The sequence below is a fragment of the Apus apus genome, chromosome 11 (genome assembly GCF_020740795.1).
Source record: "Apus apus isolate bApuApu2 chromosome 11, bApuApu2.pri.cur, whole genome shotgun sequence".
NCBI classification, from domain to species: domain Eukaryota; kingdom Metazoa; phylum Chordata; class Aves; order Apodiformes; family Apodidae; genus Apus; species Apus apus.
Window position 1 is genome coordinate 709,264 of NC_067292.1, and position 27,293 is coordinate 736,556.

Below are 27,293 nucleotides of genomic sequence, written 5' to 3' on the forward strand. Positions count from 1 at the left end.
CAAAGCAGAGTCTCTGAAAAAATTCTTTGAGCAAGGAAAGATGTGGAAGAAAAACTTAGTTTATCAAGAGTTAATAAACAGGAATGGAAAAAACATTAAAAATGTATATAATTCATGTTAGTACATTCCTTAATCCTGTTGTATTCAGCATTGGAACAGAATTATCCTAGCCCTAAAGTAACAACAAACGATGTTGCTCCCTAAAGGAATCACGGCACTGTTCCATGTCCTTGGCTCTTCTCACATTTGCTCTTTACTTACACCTCATCACAAACTGGGACCCAGGTCCCTTTTGCAGCTGTACATGAATGCACACACACACACAAATCTGGGTCACCACCAGCTCCTTGGAGCAGGGATTGTGTGATGATAGGAGAGACAGGCAGCCCTGCCAGGACTTGGCAGGAAGTACAGCAGGGCTCCTGTCCCTGACTGCGACCCTTGCTTTTGGGGCTATCAACACAAAACCAGCAAAATACCAGGGGGATAATCCAGCCACTTAGACATAAAGTGGAGATTCTGGTTCTAATTACATGTCCACCATCATCTTCCTTACATGATCTTGATACTCAGAGATCCTCCCTTTCTCTTCTTAGAGCACAAGTTATCATGGTAACCAAAGTCCCATTTAAAAGCTGATTTTAATCAGCTGCTCTGCGCAATGGAGAGTAAGTTGATTAAAGCATTGTAATCTGCTCTACATTAGCAACCTCCATAATCGATTTTCACCTCCAAGTTTTTCTGGACCTACCAACTATCAGAAATGTGATGCTCTAGCACTAAGAATCCCAACTGTTGCAAGCCTGACACAGAATTTATTACTATCAACACAGTCCTTTCTTGTTTACAATGTGTAGCACCCTAAGGGCTGTAACAGAATCTGGTCCACAGGGCAGTGAATGATACAGAAATAAAGCCATAGGGCACATTATTTGCTACTACACAGCACTATTGCTTCACTGCCTTCAACAGAGCTGTTTGTACCAGTTCACTAGCGAAGACTCCCTCCCAGAACAATAAATGATAATGATTGCACTCATACAGCTCTGTCCATGTGAATTCTCTCACACACATGTCCAGTCACTCATTAATCAGAACTTCTAAAACTTTCTCTGAGTCAGTAATGTGGAATGGTGACATTCCCTTGTGTCCAATAAAATGCAGACACCTCCAATACCAGCAATCAATATTTTAGGGAACGAGATGTTGCTCTATACCCAGTATTATTTGCTGGAGCACCAAAGTATTCCCCAGAAATCTCTGACCAGCACTGAACTAGCAGAATCTAACTTCTTTTCAAGATCTGAGCAGATTACAACATAAGGTGGTACGCTGCTGTAGTACATCAATCATGCCAGGAGATTAAAGCACTGAGAATCCCTTCCTTAAAACGATAGCCTGTGCTTCTGGACTCAACAGGAAGAACTCGGACAGCAAAGGCTTTGCTTTCAAAAAGCAGTATTTTTTTGTGGACTTAAACAAATATTACCACAGCATAGTGAATCCAGAAACACTCATCTATTTGGAATTAACATTAATTGCATTTGAACACAAAAACTTTAAAGACTAAAAAAAGGGCAGGCAAGTAAAGCTCACTGCCAGACATGCTGTGATTGCTCTAAAAGGTCCATGTTTTTTTCCATATGCCTCACAGTTGTATTTCCTTATGCAATTGTAATAGAGATTTAAAATCCTGTAAGTTGACTTTAGCTCTCAGTTTGCCTGTTTTTTCCATCTTCTTTTGTTTTGGCATCAGACTGGAAAAGATTCTTGGACAGCCACAAACAAAAACTGGTAGTTTCCCAAAACCAAGATGTACAAGGCAATGGATATCCCTCTTCTTGAGTGCCAGCTCCTGGTGAACACCTTTCTGTTCACAAACCAGCATCTCCTTTAAGCATACTGTGCTTAAACTGGGTTTGCTCTCTAAAAAGGGAACCAGTAGATATTAAAATGACTCGTCAGAAAAGCATATTATAGTTTTGAAGTGCAACATATTTTTTTTTCCTTAATTCAAAACAGTGAATGTTAAACTTAAAGACTCTTCCTAGTGCATGTTAGTGACAGGCAAAGCTCCCAAAGGGGTGACTGCCTTCAAAGACAGGTAAATGAGGGCCCATATAAAACAGCCAAGTATTGATGTTGTAGTAAAATTCAAGAAAAACACATTGGCAGACAAGTAAATTTGTCACTAATAATTTAATGTAATTTCCCTAAAATGGAGGTAATAGGTACTCAGGGAGTACACCTCCAGGGTTTACATCAAATGTGCATGTGGAAAATTGTGAAATAATATTTTTTTAAATGTAGATGCTTTGGCTGACGTGTTAGTTTATGATGAAAATCACTCTCCTGAAATGATCAAGGGGAGGGAAAAATATCAGCTTCCAAACATACACAACTTGTATCTCCTAAAACCATCCCCAAAATGACAACTCAGATACAGAGGCTGCTGAATGCAGAGATCATTTGTTTGTGTTTTAGCTTCCCCTTTAAAATGATGGACTGCAATTACCAAATAGTAATGAACCAATCATGTTGCAAACACTATTTCCTGTGTCATTCTGAGTTATGGAATCTAATATCAAGCTCATTTAAAATATTCCAAAATTGCATATTTTTCTCTGCAGTGAAGTGACAGCTCAAATTGTGTTTAGTTGCAACCATATGACCATGAGCAAATCAAGTATAAAAATTTCATTTTCTCTAAGTGTTAATGCAATATTTTTAGCTCAACTCCTACAATGGTTCACTTTGCACCACACAGGATGGTGCTGAATGCTGCTAAAGTACCATTATCAACTATAATGTAGCTTCTGTAAATCCTAAACAATACTTGCACATGAGTCATGTAGGTAAAGATTCAGAGAAAGAAAAATACAGAGAAAAAAATCCCCTCTACTTCTTCAAACAGACAGGACTGCTTTCAGCTATCAATTGAAATTTCACTGTGCAGGCTTAATATGATAAAAGCCTGCAATGTTGTTTTTTTCCAGGGCAGTAAGAAAATAGGGAAAAAACAAAACAGGAAAAATGCAGCTGCTATAAGCTCAGATACTGAACAGAGGAGGAAAGGAAACTCAGAAAAAAAAGTATGACTTGGTATGATAATCAAAACTATAGAATCTCCACCATATTATATAAAGCTGATTAAGATAAACAGTCCACGATAAAGAATGTGTTATCTTCAAATACTCCAGTCTGATATCACACTTGCATGTGCACACACACTTCACTACTACTGGGGAAGCGTGCTGCACCTCTGCACTGGGGCACAGTAAGACATCTCTGGCTATCAACACACCTCAGATTTTCTTCCAAAATTGCTGTTTCTCCCCACCCATACGTCATATATTCACACTCTCTGCTGCTATTGTCATGTCTTTGCTGCACAACCATACATACTCCAGGATGTTGCTCTGCGTATGTACTCATGGGAGAGCGAGCAGGGCCAAGTCACTCCTAACATTCAAACAGAACCTCTGCACAGCTCTCCTCAAAGGCAGATCACAAAACGCTTCACAAAGGTATCAGTGTATCAGGAGGTAACACAGCTGGCCAACAGCAGGGGCAGAACTTGTATCCCCTCAGCCTGCACCCAACCAATGCTCTCTACTAGTACAGGTATCATCTGTTTCAGCAAACAGGGAAGACATTGCAATAATCACTTTAGTATTCTTCCTTAGTTGGATCTTCAACCTTCTTTTTTTTTCTTTTTTTTTTTTTTCTGTTAATTCACTTACTTCCTTGTTCTGGATCTTAGCAGTTGGGCCTGCATACAGGACTAATATCTGAAGATACATGCAAACCATTCTATTCTAAGCTGAAATAATAAGTGGATACTTACATCCTGAATTTAGGATTTGAGAGAACACCAATTATGTTCCCAGTTACTTGCTAATATTTGGATTTTATTTGCTGCCTTCTGAAAAATAGATTTATTTGAATTTTTTCCTAAATAGAGCAGTATATTTGATCCTAAATTTAGGCAAATGCAGAAAAAAAGCTATAGAAAAGCTAGTGTAGAATATGTATTAATGTTTGAAGGGACAGATAAATTAGTCTGTGAACTGCACAGACTCTTTTTTCCAGTGAGATTACTACAAAATAGCTGAAGAGGGGTTCAAATTCTGGACAGATTTATACCCACAGGAAGTTGCTAAAAAAAAAAAAAGGCAAAACACCCCAATGCCCCCCAAGCCCACAACCTGTAGCTTCTTCTCAACATTAAGAAGAATACAAAAAAGGTCACAAAGTTATCCCTCACAAGAGCTGCCTGTGGTCAGTAAAAATACCATTCAGACAAATAGCAGTGGCTGTTGGCATTACCAAATACATACGGACATGCACTCGTTATCTGTACGTCAGACAGTGCACATACCACAAAAGAAAAACCGGTGTCATGAAAAATCAATATATATTTAAATCTTTCTGTCTCATTTGTTGTGACTGACTATAATGTTGGTTGAGTTTATCTGTGCATTTGTTTGTGAGTACCCAAGGAACTCAGACTCCTGGACAAACACAAATCAGTAAACACCCAGAAAAATGCCTTAAGAGTTTTCTCCTTTCCTGTTGAATTTTGCACTGTTAAAACAACAAACGGGATATAGAAAGATTTTAACCAGCCCCTTTGGCCAAAGCAGGTAAGCCAGATACCCAGATTTAAGGATTTTTCTTCTTATATGAGAAAACATCTCTTTAAAATTGTATTACTGGCATTTATGATTCATTCTACAAATAGTGAGACTTCCCCATATAAAACTGAAATTCATTTAAGATATTTTGAGTTTAATAGGAATAAAGGCATCCCATTTTTCAAAGCAATAAAGAAAGATGCACCTGCCACAAGCCTGACCACTGAACAGACTGGGAAGAGACTAACTCAGTAAAGGTAAAAATAATAATAAAAAAAAATGAATTGATATAAAAACCAGATAGCTCATCTATCACTTCTTACTGAAAGATGCACATAAGTTCAATTCAAAATTGTTTTTTCCCCTTCAGATTGGGAAAACCCGTGAAACAGTGAGAGAGGAGAGGTTTTGTAGACTGTAACAGGCAACAAGGTGTGCAGCTGAAGTGTAAATTAGCCCTACCAAGGCAATGCTGGCCAACAACCTTTACCTAGTCAGAAAATGGCGTGGTTTGTAAGCTTTCAAGTGTTTTGTAAGCTGTCATTAAACATTTTCATTACATTTTTGAAGCAACAGACTAATTAGTCTTAAAGCTGACCTGTAGCTTTGTCTTTCATCTGCCAATTTTCTCTGCTACTCCAGTATATCTTATTAGAAACTACCTTGAGCACATCCTCTAGCACCAACACCCTTCCAAACACCGAGAGTCTCTCTCCTGCACCACCAGGGCCAGATAAGCACTAGAGAATACAGAGGAAGTCAGGTCTGTTCTTCATAGAGACTGAAAGGGGAAGACACCATGATGATACAATTCTTTAGCTACTAAAAGGCAAAGCTATCAAGATAGAAGAAATTAAAAGCTGTAATTTTAAGTAATTCCTTTGGAAATGATGAGCATGTTACTAATAATACTTTAGAATCTAAAGTTTGTCATTTACTCAACAAAACATTGAGGTAATTTAGGTTAATATGAACCTTTGCAGAATATTTAATTTCTGCCTCTAGCTATTCTCTAGTTTTCTGTAATATATTGTGTATGAATTCTTTCAAGAAATTAAAATTGTATAATGGTGGCATTGCAATACAAACTGAGAACAGCCAGGAAATTGAAAGTTCAGGCTGAGGCTTCATCCTTCATTTACACCACTGTTGAGAAGGGGAGAGCAGAGACACCAAGTTATGGACAGTGAAGGACTTAACTTTTAATTTCCTGGATGTTATCATTTTAAATAGGAGCCTTGCTGTTATTTAAATCTATCTAGGGGAGGCAAAGGGAGGTAAGAAAAAGGAAATAATATTATTTCTTCAAGCAACAGGAGCTGAACGATAGAAGTAATTTGCTCCAAAAGAAAACAGGAGAAAAAAAACCAACCCAACAACCCACAATGTGAGCAAAGCACCCAAGGTGCACTAGTTTTCTAGACTCTTGCTGGGCGACATCAGATGATGTCAAACAGCAACTGCTGCCAGTCAGGAATGAAGCTATGCACCAGGTCACACACACAGACATCCATGGGCCTTCATACTCAGACACTGGTCTTCATGTAGTCAAGAGCCTGATAAACAGGACCAAGAAGCAGAAGTTATTTGTGAATGCAGCTGCAGTTCCCTGAGGACAAGCACAAACCCAGCTCTGTGGCAATCTGGTGCACACTCTCATGCCAGCTGTGACAACAGATGCGCCGCTCATCTCCCAGTTGAGGCCGTTTTCCCCATGATCTAAGCTGAACATGTTCATTCTAGTAGTGCCAGACAGCAACGTGAGAATCCACAATTGGATTTTGTCACCAGATGTAAACTGGTCCTCATTTTGGCAGGGCTTTTGCAAAGAGATGTGAAGAACATTCACAAAGAGAATTGCATTATGATCAAGCAAGTTTTCTACCACATCCTTTGGCAGCCTGAAGGTAATGGCCTGGCTGAGGACAGCTTTTGGAGCCTGCATAACCACGTGTTATTCCATCGCTGTGCATGGGGGCTGTGACCCCACAACAGGACCTGGGACTCAGCCAACAGACCAATCCCCCTCCCAGCCCTGATAGCACAGCCCCACTCGTGACCATCCACAGCCACTGTCAGACTTCTAGTCAGTGTCTCAGCACTTCCCAATCTTTGTAAGCCACCAATTTGTGTTTAAAAATTGTTCTTTCTCATGGTTGGCACACCTCACACTGAACAGGAATCACTCCTGAACCTTCTCTATCTATCTTTCAGGAAATGTTTTAGCCCAAGTATCTATCCCATGCTGAGTATGACACCTGGATTTGGAATCTGTTCAGACAGGTGACAGCCCGTGATTCTGCTATCAGCACACTGACCATCTCCGCTCCAAGTTTTTAAGCAAATTAGAAGCTAAATACTGTGAAAATGTTAGAGAGCACTGGACCGTCATTAACACCAGCATCTTCCCATAACCCAGTAGACTCATCTCTCATTAAAAACAGGAAATACTGATATCTGCTTGGTATTTCAGCCCCAGCTACGACGCTCTGTATATGGTTAAGATTATACACAGAAAATAGTCATTGATGCCCAGCAACTTACAGTGTTACGGTCTGGAACAGAGCTAGTAGCAACACTCACAGGAAAATGCAATTAGCAAAAGTTGTATTTTAAAACTTTGAACAGTTATTATTCACCGAGTATTTAAATACCTAAATCTTAGGTAAGAAGGAATTATATTCATTTTCACACAAAAATGTTATGAAATTTGATTCAGGAAAAAAATTGAAAATATTTTAAATTTTGCATTTGATTACTTCATTTAACAAGTTAAACAACAGAGGTAGTAAAAAAGGAGAAGAAAGTCTTAATAAAAGGAGAAGAAATCCTTAAAAGGTTTTCATGGACTTCATAGTAACTGCAGCGGATGAAATGGGACTTCAGAAGTGCCAACACAGGGAGAATAGTCCAGGCATGCCTCTGATTTATTTCCCTCTCCTGCACAAAAGTGCTGACATACATCTTGAAGGATATTTTGACATATGAATGTATACTAGACCATTTACTCCAGAGGTAATTGTACAGTTTCCACTGGAAGACAATTCTCAGCTCGTGTTGAAAGGATACTTTTAGTAATGGATGACACCTGAATAATTAATTATTCCTCACATTTCTACCACTCTCAAATTCAGGAGTTAGTTTCTGTTCTCCTCCAAACACTGCCTGATATTTTTCAGAGCTCATCTTCTTTATAAAGTTGAATTTCTAGGTCCTAAAGCTTAAATTCCATCTCTCAGAGGCCAAGAACATTTCATGTCCTAAATCACGTGAACACAGAACAGCCTACATTCCACCTTGAATCAGCTCTTAGAAATGTCACTGCTATGTGGTTTGCATGCTGAAGTGACCCAAGGTTCATCAAGGATGAAGGTTGGTTATATGAACTTGTGAATAAGGCTCCAATTCCTACTTAATTTTTAATATACAAATCAATAATATACAATCAATAACATAATAAACTATTTATTCAATAATATAATCAACACCTAAGCTTTTATCTTGGTATTTGTGGATCCTAAATAGGGATCACCCATGAAGAAGTTTCAGAAATTAATGGGTTTACATATGTCATTGCTTATTTAGTGGGACCCACTGGGACACTAACCACTATCGGTGTGGTAGCCCCTTTCATTACTGAAGATACTTTATTTAGGCACCTTCCCACTGCTTAGATTTCCAGGTAACAAACCTCATCTTAACACTGGTGAAATAAAAAGTTTTTACTTAATGAAGTGGTAATAAATACCAAAATAATGCACAGAAAATATCTAAATAAAGAAGACTGTCAAACCCTAAAAACAGTGACTGGCAAAGGCAAGGGAATCCTACCAACTGCTCTCATGGAAACACAGGATTACACAACTTCACAGCAGAGAATGCAACAGCTTCATCCAACATGCAACTGTTTATTCCCTACACTGAGATCTCACTCCTAAAACTTATACTGGCCAGCAGCACAACAGTGAGAAAGCTGTGTTGCTGGCAAGTGTCTGAGTGTCAGGTAGCACAGGTCAGTTTAGCAAAGAAATTGTCATCCCAGTTTGCCATGTTGTCCATGATATTGTATTTTATTATTTATTTACCATCAGCAATGCACTTGCATAAAGACTGACTGTGGAAAGAAACGCAGTGTGTTCTGCTGAGGCAAAAAAGTAGGTACTCTGGCTACACTATTATGTTGTCATCTTTAGTGAAAAAATTTCACAGGGAGATACAGGAAAAACGTATGTGCTTCCTTGATTTGCATGACCAGAGAAGAGGAAAGGACAGTAGGATGAGCAAAGATAACAAACGTATGAGCATGTGACAAGGTATACTGGAGCACTGATCACTTCAGCACACCAGAGAGGTACATCTCTTGCACCTACACCACAGCCAAGTACAGGACAACACACTCACAGAAGTCACCATGCTCTGCAGGAGTTCACCAGCCATGTCCTGAAGTACAAATTGCTGGAGACTGCATTCCAGCCTGATTTGAACAGCTGACTATACTACAGGTGAGACATTTAGAACTTCACTCTGGAGTTAGAACAATAACTCACTGAAACACATGAGGCCATTTACCTCTAAATCAATTAGAAACAAAAATATGATTTCTGACTGACCAAGATGACAAATATGGGAACAAGGATGCAGGAGCTTATTTTAAATGGAGAATGTGTATTAGTCCACCAACAGAAGGCAAACCACCCCCACCAACACATGATTATTCCTCTCAAGGTAATTATAACTGGCATTTCAAGTAGCATAGTCATATTTAGTTTCTGGCTTTGCACTAAGAAACATACCGTAAAAAGTAATTGACTTCTATATTCAGCCAGAGAGCAAAGAGCACGGAACACGCTTGGAAAACCTCAACGTCTGGTTACAGTAACAACCTAATAAAGAGAATTTTAACTGACTGATTTCCTTCTGTCATTCCAAACACCAGCAGAAGAAAGATGTCATCAAACCTTTTTTAGTTCTTGAAAATCCAACTGATTAACTTCACAGATCAGTTTACAAAGAGAGTGTTAAAAGTGAGAAGGTCTGTGTCCCAAGATGTGCAGTGGCAAAGGGAGGAAGAACATCGGAGAGGGGCTTTGTAAGTCCCCATTAATGACTTCAGAAAGTGGGAACTGACAGCCCTGTTCCTGGTCATCTGCAACATTTCAAGGCAAATCTTATAAACAAATAGGCTGCAGAATTCAGCCTTAGCTGGGGATAATTACAGAATCACAGAATCGTCAGAGTTGGAAGGGACCTCTAGAGATCAGCTAATCCAACTCCGCTGCTAACGCAGCATCCCCTAGAACACATTACTGGCTCCATCCTCCTTGCACCGACCCTGCAGATACTTACAGGCATTGATAAGGTCTCCCTCCTCTGCCTTCTCTTCTCCAGGCTTAACAGTGCCAGATTTCTTAGCCTCTCCTCATAAAGGAGCTAACCAAGCCAACCCTGTTTCAGCTACACAGTGTGAGACCACAAGACCAGTGTCTTTCAAATGCAAAGCTAAAGAGCACTGGGCTATACCAGACTGCCTAGAGCTTGCACTTCAAATACTCATCTACAAATTATTATTTTTTTAATACCATATAAAATTATTTTTAAACACCCTGATCCATAGAAATTATAACAACTAAATACCATGTGCAATTTTTGTTTTCAATTCATTAATAATTTCTTCAAGAAACTGAGTACTTTTTCCAGTTCGGGAACAGTTTAAACTTGAAGGAATAATTGTTTTCTGACATAACAGAAAAGCAGCTAACTGCCAGTATTTTCCTGCTTAACTTCGCTCAAGTTTCTCTTGACAGTAACTATATAAACTGAGATAAGACCTTCAGAAATAACTGTTAGTAGAACGAGAGACACCGTGTGCTGGTGGAAGAGAAGCAGCAACATCATGAGAGGGACTAAGCAAGTAAAATTTTGACATTCCTTTCTCTTGAAAGAGTGAGACCGGGAAGGTGAACCATTTCATTGCTGTTAAATGCTGCATCCACACAGTTGTTTTCATCCTTTTGTCTATGGATTATTGCTAGCAGGAGTATGAAAAGCAGTTCTAAAAAGAGCAAGTTTCTTGTCAGTGCTCTGAGATGTGCAAGGCTGGAGTTCACACCTCTGTTGTAAACAGCTGGAGAATTCACCAAGTCAGAAACATTTCCCAAGAATGAGCAAAACTGCTCATTTAGCTCTTGCCATTGCACAGTGTTACCTCCTGTGCTGTAACCTGTGCCAACTCTCAGCATTTTAGTGACAAAATGCCCAAGTAAAACAGCACAACATTTGGTAGAAGCGGCTAGTGACTCCACAGTCCAAGTAAGATCTTAAAGAACTCTGAAGAACATGAACATGGGGACAGACACAGAAAAAAAAAAAGCCATCCTGTATATTTTTCTGCATCAGTTTTACTATAAGCAACTATATATTTTTTCCTAAGAGATATACTGTGCACTTATTAGGCAGCAGAACAACCACCCTGCTGTTATCAACATTTGTAGAAGCGTGCATACTTTTAATATAAAAGACAAGAAATTCAAGACTGCTAAATTCTAGGAAGAGAAACAACTAATTATAATATTGTCTTCCATATAATTTTGGACAAAGAAACTTGTGTAATAATCTCTGCATCAAGCCCACATTTCTACTTTAGCTACTAGAGTTACAGGGGAAAAAGCTTTAAAAATACCCAGACATGAAATTCCAGGCATTCAGACACAGGGAATCCACAAGAGCTCTAGCTACGCTCCTTGAACAGATGACTACGCATGCTGCTAAAAGTGTACACTTCATATTTATTTGTTTTATACACAGATAAGGCTCTCTCTCTCTTCCTACCTTCCTATTTTCCGGAATCTTAGTCTTTTTATATTATATAACCATGAATTTACATTTGCTCCCTTGGAAAAAGTGTAAGACTGGATTCTCGTGTTCAACTATTAATCTGCTCTAATCACTAAGACTTTTTCACATGCTGTTGTTGATGCCTTCCTGGCTGTAGTCCTACATCTCACAGTCACAACTTACTGTTTTTCTTTTATTTATTTAAACAAAGGCATAACGCCACATTATTCAGTATTAGAATGTATACTAATGATAAAATACTACCTCAAAAATTATTGGTGTTTTTTGCTTAAAATGGACTTGCAACCACCATTACTTATACAATATGAATTTTTATGTTATGTGCAAATTTGCACAGTTGTATCATACCTTCACGATTAATGTGTTAACCCTTACATGATTCCAACTAGACCATGAATGCAAGTTATGGTGGTATTTTTACTAGCTAGATGTATTTTCTATATAATCTGTGAATTTCAGAAACAAATACCTAGTTGCAAAATTAAAATTAAGAATGTAGAGGTTATTAAGACAAGTAATTCTACCTGAGGAATGATCAAATAAAAAAAAAAGATCATAAATCAAATGTTCATCCTATCAAAATAGACAGCAAAACTTCTGTTCCCTCCTGTCAGGTCCCAGTACCAGCCCTGAACTCATTCACTCCATCTCTTTTCATCTGATGACAGTGTCACTGCCAAGCCTAAAGGGCCGTGCTGCTGACTCCATGGACACCCTGCCCATTGTGGTTGGGACCAGCCCCTGGATACTGTGGGGGCAACAAAGGTAGGACAGCCCCTCAAAGGCTACTCTAAAATCTGCTTAGATGGTACTGAGAATGTTACAGTGATTTCCAATTCTTTCTTTATGTATTTCCATTTTTTCACTGTATCAACCAAAGACATTACTTCTCAGTCAGGACTCTCTGTACAAGCCCAGTCTCAAGTACAGAAGTTCAGCTCTTCTTGATTGCATCAGTCCTTTAAATCCATTTCTACATTTTAATTAAAAATATCCCTCCCCATGTTCACTTTTGGATGAAAGTTTCGCTCCAGTATGAAAGGATTGTGCAACCAGTATCACCCTTAGAGGAAAATGCTAGGACAAGGAGGATAAAATATTGCTCATATACTAAGAATCTGCAAAAATAGGATCACAAAAAAAAAATTCTTTTGCAATGGTATATTAACAGATACCACCATTTTTTGCTCTACAAAGTAACAGTGTTAATTTTCTCAGATTATCTATGGGCAAAAGAATACCTTGTTATGAAATAATGCAAGTTCTCAGTATTTTTCTTGTACAATTGTTTGCAGTACAGAAAGCACAAGAATATGCACATCCTTGATATTGTTCACCCACAAATTTTCAAGAGACCTCACGATAAATATATGAGATTTATTTATAGAACTATATATATATATGTATGTACAAAGATCACATCCACCATCCACCTCCAAGTGCTCTCTGTACGTATAAAAGAAGAACTGCTTAAGAAAAAAAAAAAGGCTGTTTTTTTTCTTTCTGACAAACGGGCATGAAATAACAGGCTGACATCTGCCTCTGCAGGTCATTCCAGTCAGGCTGCTGCATGTCAGAATTCAAACTGCTCCATCCATCAATGGCAGACCAAAAATTAACGTAGCTTGGAAACTCTACGGCAAGACAGTAACAGCCCAATTTAAAGTCTGACCTTCGGAGAACAGTTGGGTAAGATGGAAAAATAATTTCAAGACCTGTACCAAAGCCAACAACACAGTTCAGAGGGATTTTCAGATAATTTTTTTATATATAAAATAAAGTTTGCTAACATACAGCTGTTAAGCTGTTACGTCATACAAGAAAACTGTTAGAAAGGCTTTTCATGTACAAGGCATTATCAATTACATTCAGAGATGCACTTTCATGGTATTCAAAATTCTCTGAATTACTGGTTTTGTGGGGTTTTTTTAAAGCAAAAAGTATTCAAGGTTAAAAAACAACACTATTTTATTAATCATTGACTGGATAGAACCAATAATTGATCAGCCTGAAAAACCTGACTGAAACAGGCTGCAATCTTTGCCAAATATAGAATTTCTAGCCCAATTAAACAAACAGGTTAATGTATTTTTAAAAACTTCCTCAAAATTCCAATACTAGATTATTTTACAAAGGAGTTGATCAAAGAAATTATTTAATAATCACAGAGATATACACATTAGCAATGTACACCAGCACAAACCACAGAGGTGCCTTTAGCCTTCTAGATTTTATAGCAGCAGATAAGTGATTAATCCATTTCTTAAATCACCTACTAACACACTTGTTAATTGCTCAATGAGCTAATTTAAGTGGAAGCTTAATAACATGTAATTCAAACTTCCATCTCCTGTTGTAAATAGCAGAAATATCATACAGTTTAAAGCTTTAAGTAGTTCAATAAAATTGAACCGATTAAAAATAAAATTCGACTAATTCAATAAAATTGCCAGATCATATTTTAAATGTAGACCCAAACTGGAAAAAGTAATTTGTTTTTCCCAAGCCTTTCTCTGGAGGTCATCTAAAAAGCTCACTCAGTGCTTTCTTCCCTTACAAAGTTTTTTTCCTAATGTTGCAAAACATTTTCCTTTGTTAAACAACTAGTTCATTTCACAACAGAATCAAAGACACCAAGTAACTCGGAAGATGCTATTAAATAATTTTAAGGTAATAGTTTCAGTGTAAGAATCTGCCAAAACAATGCCACCATGTATATTTACTGTTTTGTTTTTATAAAAAAACAACCAAAAAACCAACAACAAAAAACCAACAACCAAATATAATCCTGCTGCACCACACACCTTTTCAAAATACTCAAGTCAGCTTTCTCTATCATGTATTTCAAAATTCAATCTAACCAGAGATTTTGTATCAGGCCACTAATTTATAGTGTTTCTCAAAAGGACACAGAACTGGATGCTTTGGCCAACAGAAGCATCCCCTTTAAACTTATTACTGCACAATTTTAGAGCCACTGAAATAGTAAAGTTGTCTCTTCCACATCCAATACCACAATTTTTTGACAATCTGACAATGATGAGAAAAGACAAAAAAACTTGTCTAGATCTAAGTATAATTTAATGGTAAACCTAAAGCCAGCAAATAATTAATGGAGGTAACTTCTCTTATCATGGTACAACAATACAGACAGGATGAGCAAAATTCCAAGTTCTTGAGAGACAACCACCACCCAGATTTTTTTAGGCATCAAAAGCCTACTGAAAAACTGAAGAAAATCTGATACTGAAAGAAGAGCCAAACTACATTTTCAAAAGGAAAATGTAACAGTCTAAATGTAGCTCTATGTCCAGTAAGTATTGGACAGTAAAAGCCTCCTAAAAAAACCCAGAATCAGGACCAACATCCAGAAGCTGAAGCTGAGGAAATTCAAACACAAAAGCTTACATTTTATTGTTGGACTGGACAGTAAAGAATTGACAAGCTGAAACAGCACAGGAGATACTCCATTTAAACAAACATTCATAGGGTTAAGGCAGAATTAACAAGGCTAATTTTAATGGCATACGTTATACAGGATGTCAGATTAGATGATTCAACATTCCCTTCTGGCCTTAAAATCTATAATCAATGAAATAATCCATTAGCTGCACTTTATAGAGTTTCTTACACATTCTCATGCAGTATCCGGCATAGCCCACGGCCCCAGACCAGCAGGCAGGCTGCTGCTTCATGGCTGGATGTAGTGGGGAACTGAAATGTTTGCACTCTAGTTATCACTGAGAGAGCATGTCAGGTTGCAGAGTTGAACTGCGATAATATGATGACCAAATACGTAGGCAAATGTGTTGCACGTTACTAAAAAATCTGAAAAGTTCAAGTTATTATAGACCATCTGAACAGGATAAGCAATTATTTTCTGCATTTTATCTTCAGCCAAGTTATTGATTCAAGCTTAGAATAATTTAAAAATCAGATGTCTCTTGAAAGAGTTTTAACAATTGGTGGTGACTATTTGGATCTGAAAAAAACTAATAAAGTATTTAGCAGTAAGCATATGTAGTTCTTTACAGTATCCTGGTATTTTATTCTTCAAATAAAATATGTAATTATTATTGCACACCAGAGAAATTGTGCCATTATCTCATTATTTCCATTAAACTAGTGGAAATTCTTTACCCTCTTTTTGTTTTCCACAGAATAAATGTTACTTGGTACACATGATGAATTATTTTTAACTAGTCCCAAGACTTAAAGAGTTTACAATCAGTTTACAGCTTTCTTGCCCATGAATTTTGAATTGCAGTTATTTTAAGGGGAAAACACGTCTTTATCTATTAACATTAATCATTACACTAAGGGAAGTTATGTGTAAAATCCCCCTAATTTTGAAGTAATCAAACCTGCAGATGGTGTCATTTTAAAAGAAACTCAAAACTTTAACAAATCTGTAACTGTGTAGAACCATTCTTAAAAAAATAGTGTTTTACTTTCATCTGTTGCACTATGTTGCAAAAGGCTCATGTGTGAGTGAAGTGTTTTATCAGGAGAGTATTAAGAACTTGGGAGTTAACAGATTTACTTTTGTTCACTTCTAGAGCTGCCTGGACAGTACAAGACAGTCAACTGGCAAATCAAACTCCAGATTTTATTCTTGTCTTCTTTTCTGTTTTCAAACAACTGATGAGGTCATAAAAACTGCTTTTGGAGAGTTCCATCTAAAGTAACTGAGAGAACAGCACTGATTTCTCGTCAAGGAGAAGTCATAAATTTTGCCATTTCGATGGAAAAATGAACCACCTGACATCCTTTGCTTCCTCTATCAGTAGTCATTTTATTATGTGCTTTTTCTGAGAAGCTGGCTTCTCAACAAAATTTGCTAGAGTACAAGGATGACTAGATGGCATTTGAAGAATCAGTGGTTTAGAAGTTTCTGCCTTTAGGAGGACAAGCAGATGGAACAAGCAAGAACATGCAGAACGTGGTATTAATGGTTACCAGGAAGCAGGGCTCCCAACAGCCAAAACGTTTCTTTACCCCTTTCCATATTCCTTCTCTATGCCTGTACAACAGCTGGAACTTTGATACCAGAGATAAAAGAATGGCTGTGAGGAGAAGAAAAGTGCTGTAAGGTAACCTCCCCCTTCCCCAGGGAGCTCCCTGTGCTTGCTCACCCCCATTCAAAACACCTTAGCAAGGGCATTTGCAAATGCAGGCTTCCCTGGCAGACAGGTACAACCACATTGCAGTTACACATAGAAGAACGTTTCCTAATGTAATTAACACATTGACATATCATAAATATTATGACTGCAAACATTTAGAAGTGATCCTAAATTCACACATATGTAAAACACAAAAGGCAGGTGCCTGAAAACAACCTCCAGCAAAAGAGAAAACTGTACGAGAGATGCTGTGTGACTCTCTGGTGTGTCTCAACACCTTCACATACACTGATAGCAGAGAATTCTGGATACTAGATAAAATTATTCACATTTGAAAATAAGTTGTTTGCTCTGAATTATTTCAACTCCCATTCATTAAATTATTAGTTAATATCAATGATCTATTTTTAAGACCAAGTCCATTCCAGATCAACAAATGCAAAATTAACCATAGCTGGTAGCAATAAGAAAATTATTAAATAAAATTGTATCTGCACTAACCTAAATTCATATTCACTGTAAGAGCCAGCTGTACTGTCACTAGACATGTTTCTAAATGATTTCTTTTATTTTGAAGCTTGAAGATTGGGTGGGAGGAAACGAGAACTAGGGAAGAGAGGCTATTTTTCACTAAGTATCAGATGGGAGATTTCCAACACTGCATTATGGTGAGAAACAGTGATAGCATAAAAGTACTGCAGAGATGGAAAAGGCAGAAAAAAAACAGGAAGAGAATGCTATGATCATTATCTTTACACAGTTACTCCACTTCTGGGATACTAATTAAGAACACGAGTATCTTGTCTGGGAGAGCAGTTGTGTATCAAAAGTGAAGGGGGAGCAAAATGATCAGATATTGTCTGAAGTGACTGTCAGCAAGCTAACAGACTGGGTGGGGCTGGGCAAGTTGCAATGAGTAGAAACCACCAAATTCCATTGCTGATACACAAACTCGTGCGCACCTCTAACCAAGTCCCTTTTTCCTCTCTTCCCACCTGCCCCCATCTCACATTTATTTATTTCACTTTATAAGAGACAGGGAATAGCTTACTCTGTTGCATCACCAAATTATTTTATGAACAGTAACCAGTACAATGGCACTAAAATGATTCAGAACATGATTACTACTTGGAAAATATAAGATGACCAAGAGCTAGACCAGGTTAGGAGAACCAAGATCATTCCAGACCATGTTAGAAGAGTAAGCCCAGTGTTTCTTAGCACATACTGCTTAGGAACTATAATCAACTTCTTCCCACTGGAAGGGGGTTCCAGTCCTACTCCACTGTACCAAATCCCTCCACTGCCCCAAGGATGGCATTAGAAAACTGCTGGGGTGCCAATCAAACATGTGCACATGTGGAGACAACCAAAGACAAGGGGCAGTCACATATTTGCTATGATCAGGCACATTTTTTCAGTTGCTACATTTAGTACCTGTGCGAAATGGCCATGTTCGTGCATACTTGCATGCCTGTTATCAATGTGTCTGCACTCCCTTTGCGATGGGGCAGCCAAGCATGATGCATGTGATGTGCAAACTGGATTTATGCACATTGAAATATTTCAGTATTTGATTCTTCTTCTTGACAGAGAGCAGGGTTTCCACTGAAAGCTCATTTAATAAAAATAATGCAATGCAAATGAACCTGAATCAGAAAAATTAGATTGATGGAAGTAGCTCGGTCGCTGTAATTACACAAGGTGTATTATTTCCCAAATTCTCTTTGCATTAAATATATACCATACATTTATCAAACATAATTAGCAGTTCAGATGACAAGGATTTGATATTTCTCCGGCAATAAAAATTCCTCTACACTGGTATGTACACGTAAAATGTCATATGAACACTTTCTTACTATCATTGTTTATTCCTCTAAGAAAAATTCCACAGGGTCAAAGAATCAGAGGGGGAATACCATTTGGGACTTACAAAGCAGGAGATGAGGAAGACAATCAGGTCAGACTTCTGTGGATTTCATAGGCATACAATACAATTAAATCAGTCAAAGCTTTTAAGGTTGTTAGTCAAATAAAACATATTTGAAAGCAAAATAATTTATGATATCCCAGTACAGCTTTATTTCCCTTATAATCAGCATTTCATTTTTTCAAATATAAAACACAAAAATTGATGAACAAACAGCAATAGAAACCGAAGTTACAAAGAAGCTGTGACAAAGTCGAATGTGGTCAAGGGCAGGTACTAAGAGGTTTTCAGAAAAAGTATATTCAACAAAAATCTTTTTATGTTGGCCTAGCTCTCTTTGCTTTTCTTTGCCTTTTACTTATTTCCTTCTGTCTAAACCTAATCTCAAGAATAGCCTGAAGAATCTATTTTAAGCCCCCCAAAAAGTAAGGTCATACGACACTGACCAGAAGCAAAACACTAAGAGTAAGGCACTGTCCTCAGACCTCTACTGATTCTCATCACACTGATGTTCAGATTGAGTCTGCTTTAAATTTGAATTTCCTGTCTTCAATTTTTATTTCAATTTATTATTATTGCAACACTTTTCTAAGTAATCGTGTTTTATAATAGAGGTTGCTCCCTTTTTTTGCCTATGATTGTAACAGTCAATACTGTGGGGTACATCTTCAAAAATACTCCAAAGATGAGTTAAAAATTTGAGACCTCTTATACAAGCTGGTTGGGTTTTTTTTAATATCTAGTGAACATTAAGATCAAAGTTATGATGACTGAAAACATCCTGTTTATTGCACAATGGGCAAAAACAGTACCTTAGGAATGTCACTTGGAAAAGATACAGAACATTCGAACTGGGATGCATGTCTATGTATTTCTATAAATAATATTTACAATAACATTAAATTACTGCACAACTACACTTTTCAGGACTAATTAAAATATCTACTCGTAGCACATCTCACACCTCCTGTGGAATGGCTGTGACAAGCAGCAGCCAATAAACCCCAGGTTCTGCAGCACACTCAGTTCTTCTTGCTGTAACACCGCCAATTCCTTCCTGCTTGTTTCCCCACTGGCTGTTTTCAGCACACTCAGGCTGCTACTGCACCACAGCAAAAACAACTGTTTTGCCTTTAAACAGAAAACTACCCATCTCTAGATTAGTGCTTTGATTTTATTTAATCTCCACTGAATGCCACAGGGCTCCTTCAGTGTTTCTGCTTTATACATTCAAGTCTTGATGTTCAAACTTCACTTACCGAAAATAAACTCAGCTAGAAATGTGTTTGCTTGTTTTTAAAGACATTTAAAAAAGCAAAACCTGTTAACAAAATATTAGTCAGTTGTAAACTCTGAGCCTGTAAGAATTATGAAATTTTGTTATAGTCTTTGTTCCAGGATGGCTTGCATCAAGTCCAGTTTGATTGAGAAAGGGACACAGGAAAGACTGCTTTCTTACATCTTACACATCTAATATATAGATACTAATTAAGTCTCATTGTATATCATTCTTACAGAAAAAGCTGATCACTCCCCACAAATGCCATCAACCAGCAGGACAAGGGCCAGTTTTGTTTATGCTGAATTCTCATCTTTGTTTCATGAACACGCATGTATTATTTCTCACAAGGCTTGAGAGCAAACCACCGAATACAAGAACTACAACAGCTGCCGGGTTCCACCAGAACGTAACTGCCCATCACCTCTCCCTTCAGTAAGACTTGGAGTGTTTCTAGTCTCAGCAACTAGCCCAAAAGAGCTTGTATTTACAGGTTGTGTTGCAATTCACTAAACACAGGGACTTTACAAGCTATTAGATAAGTTTGAGAAATTTCATTAGCACATACAGACAATTATGATACTGAAATGCTCACCAAAACCAAACACAGTGACATGAGCCGCCCTGACTTCACAACAAAATGAGAACATTTCCAACATAACCAGGATAATCAAGTTTTTTCCCCTCTCTCTTACTTGCTTAACGTTTCTTTGGGAGTTCAGACACATGAGATTTTTGTTCAGGTTTTGGACAGTGCAGTTTGGTGGTGTTTTTTTTCAAATAGTTTCACAGAAAATAACTGTATCAAAATAATGGCAGAAAGCACTTTCAGTTTTTATTTTTAAATCCCCTAGGATCATATGGGGACCTCAAGTCAAAAACCTTCACTTTAGAACAATAAATAAATAAACCTGCTAAAGCCTTCCCAAGGCTGGCCAACTGTAGCATAAGTAATGCAGGAGGCTGAGAGATGCCAGATAAATTTGATTACTATAAAAGATGGGAATATGTTTCTTTCCTCAGAGAATTCACAAAAAGGGGTCAAAAACAAAGCAGCACTGAAAGCTAACAACTTCATTTCACCAACAACTCAAGGCGAAAATACAATACAATTTCATGGGAACATTTTATCACATTGGTGCAGACACCTCCTAATCTTCTATTTCTGAAAAAGGAAAATAGGAAAGATAGAGTCCAAGCAAAATGGGACTTTTCTTTCTTTCTTGGAAAAGTAATTCTGATTAGTATATCAATTTAGTAAAGAGTTCAAGAACTATTTTCTTCTTCTACCTGCTACCAGTGTCATAGCATCTCTAACACATTTCATTGGGGGGGGGGGGGAAAAGTAATCTTACACTTCATGTTCTTCTTCCTATTTGTCAGATTACCAAATAATTTATATTGAACACATTCAGAGAGCATCGTACGGAGAAATGACGTACCACACTTCTCGTGTTAAAGAAAAACAAAGTCTTGACTCAATGTTAATTGTTACAGCCCTTAGTAATGATTAGATGTAGAAATCCCCTGTGCACTATTCTCCAACTAAAAGTTACTCCTGATTTCACACGGCTACATTTTTCCGCAGTAAATAGATGAGCTCTTGCCAGTTGCCATTGCAGCAGCCCTCGTATTTTGCCAGCCCCTCTGGAATTACTTTTTCCTTCATGTGTCCTAGGGTTGCACTTCGCTTTTTCACTAACACATCACGTTGGTGGCACAGTCACACTGTTGTCAGCTAACCCACCCCTAGCAAACACTGTACTTTCAGCAAACAGCAAAAGCTATTCCTACTAGAATCTATCAAATTTCACTTTATTTTCATTAGTTCTTCAAAGTTGTCCAGTTCTTCCTATTTAACATCCCAAACTTTGACTCTATTAACAGCATCTGTCACCATTGGGTCTTCAGCCCAATTTCAGCAGTCCACGGGTGATTTCTATAGAAGTTACAGAAGATGCACACAAAATCTCTTGTATTTGCACTCTACTTCTTACAATCTTCTACTTTTGAAAAAAGTATTTGCCATGGTATCATTGTATCAGATGCTCTGTGGGGCTCAAGGATGGATAGGTTTGAGCACTTTTTACTAATAGTATTTTTTTAGTGTTAAAGAAAGAAACTAAATGTTTCTGGAACAGTCTTTCTTTGGCAAGTTCATTTTATTCCTTTTTCCATTAAGTTTCCTGTCTTTAACTCCTTCCATCATCCTGCCACTGTATTCCTCATATAAAAAAAAAAACACAACAAAACAATAGTCTGGAATACAGAACATACAGCTCTATGTGGCAGACTTTCCATGATCTTTGGGTGGACACCACCATCTCCGTATCTTAAAGCACCTTAACCCTTTTAATGCTGAAGTAATTTTGAACAAGCCTGAGCTAACCTTAAACCCATCCTAACTCTGCTAGTTCTCTTTTCAGTTAAGACATAATGCAATTTTTTTTTTAATTATGATTTTGTTCTACTTGATTACTACAATTTGTAACTTGTCTGTGCTGACAAGTTTTCCGTTACTTATTGGCTTCCCTCTACTCTGCCTCAGAGAGGGTTGGGCAGGATGTGCATTCAGGTTTTTTTTGAGAGGGTTTCTTTTGCCAGTAAGTTAACAGCTCATTCCTTCAAGTTCTTCCCTTCTGCTTAGAATGCAATTAATTTCCAGACAGTATTTCTGCTTTTGACTTACAGCACACTTCCCACATTTCCAACACTGAAGTTCTTAAATTCATTGATCCAGGTGGCTTCACCAATAAATTGTTAATTATCTAAATTTTGCCAGTATGAAATAAAGCAGGAGACTACTTTTACTCTTCCATTTAAGAAAAATGTAAGGATTTGGGTTTTGCCATAAGCAACTCTGAAACATCTGCTAAGCAGCTCAACTAAATGACAGTAAGATGAAGCAATCTATTGACTATCACACAGAACAAAACTTTTTCCTCTATAAGCAGTACTTTTTTCATGCTAGGAATTTAAGTCACAAGTCCTAGTGCTAGTTCTAGATAGTCTTCCACAGAATAATATCCACACCCAAATTTGGTCACAACCAGTTCATGAGTCAGTATTACAGGTTTTGCAGTAACCAAGAAAAAGCTTTTTTGTGTCAAACAATTTTGGTAAAAAAAAGATTGGTTATCGGTTTTATTCGTGTTACTGCTCCTTATTTTATCACAGTCTGCTATATAATTGCCACACAACTATCACTTTACCCCTCATTTTTTTTGCATCTTGTGCTCTAAAATAATCTACTTCCAGAAAAGCAAAGTCTAATTACTATTTGTAATAACAGAAACAAAATGTGATCTACACTAAATCAGCATAAAGGTAACACCTTCATTTGCTGCTTTCAAGTCCAAAAAACAGTTATGATCTAGAATAAAGCAGTTTCCTCATTAGAACAAAACATGTTTTTCTATGCTAACAAATAATCAATACTTTAAAAAAGAATAATCACCCTCTACAGATTTCAAAACATTTTAAAACAAAGCATAAGACCAAGATATGAATAATTCCAATTATCTTACCCAAGACAACTCAAAGAACAAGAGGAGAACAAAAATGTTACTTATGATGCTGTGTTTTTCCCTCACTGCATAAGCAGAGCCAGCTTTACTGAGGAGCTGAAAGATGACTACAGTGGCTTACGACTGCTCATCTTGGCCACTCAGGCTACGGGCTACCTACAGGACCTCAAGGTGCAAGAACTCTTTTCCAGATGATGACCAAAAAAGTTTGGGAAAGGCAGGTTCGAGGAGAAGAACACTGTAAGAATGAAAGATCTGTAAACTCCTGCAACAGAAAGGAGGAGGGGAAGAAGCTGGAGAGAGTGAAGATCCCAGGAGGAACGAGCAGAGCAGCTCTTGCTCCTCAGGTTATCCAGTCCTGTGCATCCTGGTTTGAGAGACCTGCAGAGAGGAGGGCACTGAAAGCCCACTGAGCTTTGCACTCTCCTCTGACAGGACAGCACAGAAGATGGGAAATCCAACTAGGTGGATCTGTCAGGCAACTCAGAAGTCCCAGAGTTCAAATGAAGGAAACAATGTTGAGAAACTAAGACCAATACTGAGTATCACAAAAACAAACACACTAGATGACGGTTTGAAACTATATGCTGCCTTCTTTCCAACCATTTAAAAGGTTGCTTGCATGAGCACAACAGAGCTCTTAGGAAGTACATGCTTTTAGAGAACAGAAACAACATGAAAATATTGAAAAAGACAAATAATGAAGCAAGATTTCTGAAAGTGCTCTCAAATTCTTCAGACATTTTCTTCTTCCTAAGAAATCTCAATATAAAAATTATTTTCCTTCCAATATTGTTTTCAGTATTAACATAAAAAATCCTGACCACTAGAAATTTAAAAACACAACAAAATGGTATGGTAAGAGGGTTGGAGACACACAAATAATCTATGCACAAAGTACCTAACTTGCTTTCTGTGCTTCAGAGATCGCTTTTGGTATGTCTGTAAAACTAAGATACCAGCTTTAATAATCTTTGTACTCCAGTGGCATAATTAGTTGATTTATTATTTTTTTTTACACCAAGGAGTTAGTGGAAAAAATAAAAGCCGAAACCTGCAGAAGAATGCTCCTGCACAGAGCAGTGACTGATGGGCAGCTCTTGGACTAAATGAACAAAGGGCTCCTGTGGATTTTAATAACACTGATCCACTTATGAATCATAAATGATATAGAAACCCTTTTGCACCTTTGAGATTTTCAAGATTTCAGGAGGGAGAAAGTGTTTTCATCCGACAAAATGTTATTCATCTTTTTTTTTTTTTCTCCTTAAAAAAAAACCCACACTTGATACGTTTGATGTGGATGTCCTATCAGAGCCAGTATTTTAGGTTTTCTCCTATAGGTAAGCTTCGTGAAAGAGAAGTATAGCAGGGTTTTCATACCCCTTCACGATTTGCTGAAATATTGCATAGGAAGTATAAAAACAGACTTGCAGCAAGGCAGGATCCAGGTGACCAGTAATGAAAAGGCCCTGAAACTGCCCAACAACACTAGATTAAAATTTCTCATGGTTTTAAATAATAATACTGGAACTTTTTTTAATTAAATTTAAAAACAGCTAGTATCTACTTAGTACTGTAAACGTAAGTCTGTAACAAAGTGTAAGTCGATGTAGCTGGGAGGTAAGATTAACATATATTTTAAAAAGAAGCACTCAAAGCTCTCCAAAGAAAAAGCCTAGGCAGAATTTGCTTTTTTGACTCCAAGAAGTAATGAGAAAACATTTATTCAAGCTACATAACTCCAAGATTTCTGTTACTGAGTATACCAAATATTTTTATCAGCTACAATGCCCCCCTTCTCTAAACATATTTATTATGCTGTGTTCTTTACACTGTATACACATAATTTTGTATATTTTATATGTGTGTGGTAAACTATGTAGTATACATGTACCTGGGCACACATTCCTTAGATAAACTTTCAAAATACATTTTCAGAATGACACAGACTGACCCGAAGGCCACCAGGACAATGCTACTTTTGATCTCTGTATGTACGTTTTAATCAAAATAATCTCATTTTCCTCCACACGAGGTGTATGCCATTAAGTGCAAGAAAAAGTTAGGGTGACTAAGACAGAAAACTGGAAACCGTCTCTATCAGTGCCCAAGAGTTCCTATTCCATATCACCCATGCAAATCCACGATACACGCCACAAAACTTAACTCCTGGTTCCCCACTGGTATCACTCTTGCCTCCACTCTAGTTCCTAAACCCACTATACCTCTTAAACTACTTAACTGGACTCCTCATCTTAAATCTTATAATTGAGCTTTCAAAATTCTAACTTTAGGAAAGTTCAGAGTATTCTCACCACCATATCTGCATGTCATACTGTAAATTCACACTGCTTAGGTTCCAACAAAAACATATAAAAACCTGGAAAGCTTCCTTAGGATATTTACTGGTGCAGCATCTCAAAACATTTTTCCAACGGTTTTTTATTTCTGTGAAAGACTTGTTTCTTCACATAAAAGCATAAGAGTTTTTTAAAAAATTAAAAGCTGGCATGTCTGAAATAATATTAGAAAGAACAGCCTCTCACAGCAACAATTTCCCCGGCAGCAATGGCTGCACTCGCTCTGTGCATCAGACAGGATTTTTTCATTTCATACATCATTTAAAACTTGCTGCAATGATTCCACAAACCTGTCTATACTATTAGCACAAAGTGAAGAGAAACCTTCTTTCCCGCTCCCAATTCAAGTTATTTTGGCCGAAAATCAACGGCACAAGTAGACCACCGTAGCACTGATGACAGAGAAACAAAGCATACTTCGCACGAGATAATGAAGAAAAATAATCTTATATTCTCATAAATGAAACTGCATCTTGTATTTGAATACATCAAAATAAAATAATACTGTCTACATCATCAGCAAACTTACTGTGGAAATAATATACCATAGCCAGCAACCAGCTAATGCACACAGTTGTTTCAACATTTTTAAGCCGAGATTTGCATTTATATCATGTTTTCAGAAATTACTCTCCCAGGACACTGTAAGAGTCTGGAACAAAGCTTCACCTTGAAAAAAATGTGTATTCAGGCCAAGATCACCTACATATTCTGTGGCCACTAGCACAGGCACATCACTTACTGCTGCAGCTGCCTCAGAAAAAAATGGCAGAGATTATAATTATTTCTAAAATTATTATTGTTGGTATGGTCCTAAATGCTCAAACACAGAGCTATACTCTAACCTATGTCCTAAAGCCTTGAACTCACACTGTGGCCACAATCCACACACCCTCAGACTGCACTGGACTGAAAGCTGAAAAATTGACAGCTTTTCCATAAAGCTAATTTAAATAATGCTAAATACTTGCACTTGGAATTCAGCTTAGAAATGCAAAGGAAGAGGTTTTCTCACCACATATGAAGGCCTGCTGGACTGTAGTATGGAACACAGGATGCCCACTTCCTGGGCATTAATTCAGTAATTCCACTTCTTTTTCAGGATAAATCCAGAAAGCAGCTAGCACAAATAAATGAAAAACACAAATTTAGCAGGGGTTGGACGTGAACAAACAATTCTTTTCTTGTCGGTTTGACTAGCAAAAAAGTCTCCTGTGATCTTCCTTTCCATCCTAAGAGTAAAGGTGTTATAAGAGAGGTGGTAAGAGCACTGGTTTGGTTCTGCACCAGCGTACTGTGACTGTGTGAACACTGGCATCTCAGACGCACATGGTACCAGAATTTCTGGACAGCAGTAACAGAGTGGGCATGGCCATACAGAGTGGGGGTCTCCAAACACCTTGGCTCCTGCCCTCATATAATAGCCAAATCAGCCCAAGTTACTTCTGTAATCCAGATTTTCGCATGGAAAAAAAAATGGAAAGCTACCAAGCAAAGCCTCTTCTTTCTACTCCTTAGTACATTGATAGAGACTGAAAAACATGAATCAAATTACAATACAAGCTGCAGATGG

The 27,293-nt window shown here is 37.6% G+C and overlaps 1 protein-coding gene across 2 annotated transcripts in view; it reads right to left on the reverse strand.

Annotated features, from left to right (window-relative positions):
- Positions 1–27,293, reverse strand: part of ZFHX3 (zinc finger homeobox 3) — a 523,576-nt gene that overhangs the window by 350,541 nt on the left and 145,742 nt on the right. The window contains exon 1 of one of the 2 annotated variants that reach the window (XM_051629819.1): positions 26,736–26,771. The exons of the other annotated variant lie outside the window; for it this stretch is intronic. The gene's annotated coding sequence lies outside the window, so the exon portion shown is untranslated. Of the gene's footprint in view, positions 1–26,735; positions 26,772–27,293 lie in introns of those variants that run through there. 2 annotated transcript variants of the gene reach the window in all.